The 4,962-nt window shown below is 50.2% G+C and overlaps 1 protein-coding gene across 6 annotated transcripts in view; it reads right to left on the bottom strand.

Moving 5' to 3' along the window:
• The window catches only part of Slc39a14 (solute carrier family 39 (zinc transporter), member 14), a 39,063-nt gene extending 34,406 nt beyond the window's left edge, over positions 1 to 4,657 (bottom strand). For 2 of the 6 annotated variants that reach the window (XM_005373657.2, XM_013513825.1), the window contains exons 1-3: positions 4,487 to 4,657; positions 4,264 to 4,396; positions 4,005 to 4,163 (exon numbers count right to left, since the gene is read on the bottom strand). The gene's annotated coding sequence lies outside the window, so the exon portion shown is untranslated. The remainder of the gene's footprint in view (positions 1 to 4,004; positions 4,164 to 4,263; positions 4,397 to 4,486) is intronic. The other 4 variants (XM_013513823.1, XM_013513817.1, XM_013513820.1 and 1 more) reach the window with 3 other exon arrangements.
• Between the last annotated feature and the right edge of the window lie 305 nt (positions 4,658 to 4,962).

Raw genomic sequence — 4,962 nt, 5'->3', positions numbered from 1 at the left:
TGAACATTTTCTCATGTATTTACTTGCCATTTGTATTTCTTCATCTGAGAAATGTATATTCATCTCAGATGCCCATTTTTTGACTGGGTCTTTGAATGGGGGGGGTCTGATTTTAGAGTAATGGGATTTTTGTTTGTTGTTTTTTTTAGGCAAGGTCTCACTAGACAGTTCAGGCTGGCCCTGAACTTACTATGTAGCCCAGGTTGGCCTCAAACTTGCAATGATCTTCCTGCCTCAGCCTCCCAAGTGCTGGGATTACAGGTGTGCACCACCACACTCAACTAAAATGTTTTATATGTTAACATGTAGTGGCCTTGTTTTTTGTTTTATATGAATTAATACATCACTTTTTAAAAATTTCTCAGTTTGACATTTTAACATAGTAAATATTAACAGATGTAGCCGTATAAAGAAAGGACAGTACTAAGGAGCCCTAGTACCAAAAAGCATGAGAATGATTAATCTAGAAAGACTTGTGAAAAAAAAAATAAGAACTGCAATTAAATTAGGCATATGTAGGATTCTGGCTTCTGAGATCTGATGAGATCAGGCATGTTCAGGGTAGTATGCCCATAGACATGTGTAGGGTTCTAAATGTTGTTGGCAAATGTCTTAAATTCTCTCTTTTTTAAGGCCAGGTGTGGTGGCACAGGCCTGTATTCCCAGCACTCGGGAGGCTGAGGCAGGAGGATCACTGCAAGTTCAAGGCCAGCCTGAGGTACATAGTGAGTTCAGGGCTATAGAACAAGAGCCTGTCTCAAGAAAACCTAAAAAAAAGTGCTATTAATTTTTTTAAAAATGAAGGTCAATTAAGCTTGATGTATTTACCCTTTTACCCAGCAATTTCACTTCACAGAATTTACTCTAGCCAGGTGTGGTGGCAGGAAGATCACTGCAAGTTTGAGGTAATCCCAGCACTCAGGACACTGAGGCAGGAGGACTGCCATGAGTTTGAGGTCAGCCTGAGCTACACCGTGAGTCCAGCACGAACTACATGAGACCCTGCCTACAAAACATAAAAAAAAAAAAAATAAAAAGGAGGGGGCCAGTTCTGATTTTATTTTTTTAACTATGTAAGTATAGAACCTAGTGAAAAAGTTTAACAAAATAAAAAAAATTGGCATCACAGCTGATTCAGATAGGTTTTTTTTTTTTGGTTTTTCTCAGGTACCGGGAACCGAACTCACGACCTTGCACTTGCCAGGCAGGTGCTTTTGCTGCTGAGCTAAATCCCCAGCCCCAGGTATTATTTTTATACAGAATTTTAAAAGTCTAATTAGAGGACCTAGAGACTCAGAGAAAAGGCTTTGGCCCAAAACCAAAAGACCTGGTAAAGGGGCATGGGACATAATCGCTCAGGGGCACAGCGCTTGCCTAGCATGTGTGGGGACCTAGATTTGATCCCTAGCACTGAAAAAAAAAAAAAGTCTTGGTCAATGAAAATGTAAAAAAAGTACCTTTAAAAGATAAATTACTTAAAATGATTTTTCTTTTTAATTCCCAACTTGTAATGGATTTCTTTTTTTCTTTTTAAAAATTAACTACTAAAACTAAATAAAATTTAAAAATAAAAAAATATTTCCCAAATTAAAAAAAAAATTAACTACTGATACTGAGAACCTCCAGGCCCTCCACAGTAATAAACTTTACACTGTCACCTTCTCCCTCCACCCAGCGCCGCGTGCTGTGCTGCTGCTGCTGCTGCTGCTGCTGCAGGCTCGAAGGCTGACAACAGTCAGATCTCCAGTTGCCAAGGCAGGGACTGAGTTTCCCAGGGCTGGGCCGGCCAGGCTCCCTGGCTCCTCTGTTCCCCCAGCTTCGGGCCTGATGCAGGTTGGAGGGCTCAGCAGGGGGGCTCCTCATCCCCCTCTGGCCTGTGCCCAACTAGGGCCCCTCTGGGGCTGACAGCAGCCCCCACCTGGGGGCAAGCATGAGGCCCTGGCTGGCAGCAGTCCCCAGCTAGCAGACTCTGGACTCCTTATCTCCTGGCATCCAGCCCCAGGTCAGAGGGTCACCTGCCGACATCTGGGGGTGGGGGCCCTCTCTCCACTCACTCTGCACCATCCCATCTCTTTGGGAAGTCTGCAAAGGGAAAGGAGGAGATGCCCTCAGAAGTAACCCCCATGGCAGAGAGACATCCATCCATCTATCCCCTGTGGCCTATATGCATAGGGACAAGGGATTGACTGCCTCCTCTTCAGTGGTCCAAGGAAAACACTGCGGCCAGTCTTGATGGTCTTCCCCATCAAATCCCTTGGCCATGGGCAAGCAATGTGACTTGGGGGCCCCTTGAACTTGTGATCCTCCTGCCTCAGCTTCCTGAATAGGGAGGATCACAGGTATGCAACATGTCCAGCCCAGTGTCTTTGCTTTAAAGCAAAGTCCCTCCAGCATGTGTTTCTGCAAAATAGCTAGTTTCTCCAGGAGTCAAGTGCAAACTGGCAAATTATTCCGGCACCTGAGGCGGTCCCACTCCCCAGCATCCACATCTGCTCAGAGCACACCACTGAGATGCCAAGAGTCGGTCAATGCTGAAACTCTCCTGGACCAGCGAGAGGTGTGGGCAGGTAAGGAAGCAGGCGGGATGCATTTGAAAACAGGAAAAGTCCAGTGACTGACATATACTGTAGACACATGGGCATACAAGCGCGCGCGCACACACTCACACACAGCATAGGCACTGCACATCTTTCTTAGACACCATCAGCCCCGAGATGGAATATTTCTTCCCTGAAGAACTCAAAGGAGTTTCCAGAACTAAAAAGGAAGAACATGTTTTTGCCCTAAGGTTGGCCAATGAGTCTGTGGGGTAAACCCCGCAGACCCTGGGAAAGTAGAGAACCCGCGCCCACAGTGCTGAGGAGAACAGGAATCCACCCTGTGGCTAGGCTCACACCAGCCCTCAGCCCAGCTAGCCTAATCAGCTTCGGGGACCCCTAAATCATCACTCCATTCCACAAAGATGAAGACCAGGCCTTCACCCCATGGGGCACTGAGAACAGACCCACAGAGGTCAGGCAGCTTCTCATTGCTGGAGAGTGAGGGGATAGCGACTTGAACACAGGCCCACCTGGCTCAAAAGTCCCCCCTCCACCAAAAGTCCCCCGCTGTCCTCTGAAGCTAGATGAACCCAGAAAAAAGGCCTCTCTTGTGCTGCTTGCTACTTTACTTCTCATCTGTGCCATCCTTTTAGCCCAAGGAGTCTGCACCACAAGGGCAGGAGCCAGCACAGAGCGGCCCCCGGACCACAGACCAGCCACTGTGCATCTGTGTTGGCTCTCCTCCCTGGGACAACACTGGGTTTGGATTTGTGCTCAGAGTCAAGGAGCTCTGGTACCTCAAGGAGCACCGATTCTTACTTCTCCTGCCTACAGGACAAGGCCAGCCGGGTATGATGGCATACATCTCCCAGCACTCTGGAAGGCTGAGACAGGAGGATCATTAAGTTCAAGCCCAATTTAGCAAGTTGCTGTATCACAAATAAATAAAGAAAAAAAGGAAGAAAGAAAGCATGGGGATGTAGCTCAGTGCAAAGGCCTTGAGTTCAATCCCCAGTACTGCCCCCCAAAGCCCCCCAAGGTCAATAAAGTGGCCACTCCCACCCCTTGGGTTACTGGGTTTCTTAGCCAGCAGAGGGCTGGCTCATCTCCTCCCTCTGCCTTTTACTCACCCAGAGGCCAGGTGAGTAACAAAAGCCAGATTAACCAGGAAGAAGCCTTCTGGCCTAATGCTTCAGGAGGAAGAAACAATATTCAGAGTCTCCGGGTCCGCTGTGGCCCTAGTCACACATGCAAAGCCGGTGCAGGAAGATGACCACTACCGCCCCGGTGATGAGAATCACACCTGGGCCTCCAACAGGAGGCTTCTAATTCTAGCTGCTAAAAGTTGGGATTCCCAACATTCCTTCTTTGGTTTCATCGGGGAGATGAGATCTTCCTCAGTTTCTAGTTTTAGAGGTAAACATTACAGAACTGTATAGATTGTGCCCAAGAGATCCATCTGACCTTAGTACTGATCTGAGCTCTTTCCAAGGTCGCAGAGGAAGTTAGGAGTACAGCCAGAGCAGAAGCCAGGACAGCCACCGCCAGATCAGTCCCCACCGCCGGCTAGCATCATCACCCCCCAGCAGGCTCCGCCTACCCCAACTGGGGGTGCAGGGGTACCTGGGAAGAGAGGACTAAAGTCACAAATCTAGATCCAGGCTGCTGGGAAGAAGGATCCCGCCCTTCCGTTTAGGCTGTGGGAGAGCACTCGGCCCCTCACCGAATCACGATCAGAGTCCTTCTGGACACGCAAGCTATTTAACCACTTGGAGAACCCAGGCCCAGGCACACGCTCGATCCTTAACACTGAACTCACAACCCAGAGCAGAAGAAAACTGCCTGGTTAACCGGCCCTGCGGATCACAAGGTGAGACTGTTGGGATGGCATTCTGTCCCGTAGCCCTGAAACGCCAAGAGGGAGCAGACTGAACCTGACCACCCACCTTGGTCAGGACTGACCAAAAATAGCCGACGAGCCATCCTCGCCGTATGCCAGGTGAGTTTAGCTCGGTCCTCTTCTGCTGTCCCCGACTCCAGCTACCGCCTCGCTAAAGGATCTGGGGCACTGATCTTCAGCTGAGGGGTGGCCTGGCGCGGGTGAGGGTACACAGTTCCTAGAAAGCAAAGTCCAGACACCAAGCCCCATCGAGCGGCCAGGCAGCACCTCAGATTTACCCATCCACTCCGCTTTTCTGCGTCCCTGCAGTCCGGGCCCGCAGCTCCGGGAAGCTCGTCTCAGCTTTTCCACCAAGCTACCGACGTCCTGGGTGCCCTTCTCTGGCTCACACATCCAGCGCTCTCCGGCCGAAAGGACCGCGCGGTGACCTCGCTCCCCTCGCCATCGCGGAGCCGGCTCCCGGTCGCCCTCCCCGCGCACGGCACCCGGCGCCCATCCTGCGCGCCCGCTCCCCGCGCTCAC

The sequence above is a fragment of the Chinchilla lanigera genome, unplaced genomic scaffold, assembly GCF_000276665.1.
Source record: "Chinchilla lanigera isolate Chin_1 unplaced genomic scaffold, ChiLan1.0 scaffold00002, whole genome shotgun sequence".
Classification (NCBI taxonomy): Eukaryota; Metazoa; Chordata; class Mammalia; order Rodentia; family Chinchillidae; genus Chinchilla; species Chinchilla lanigera.
This window is presented reverse-complemented; position numbering and strand designations above follow the sequence as displayed.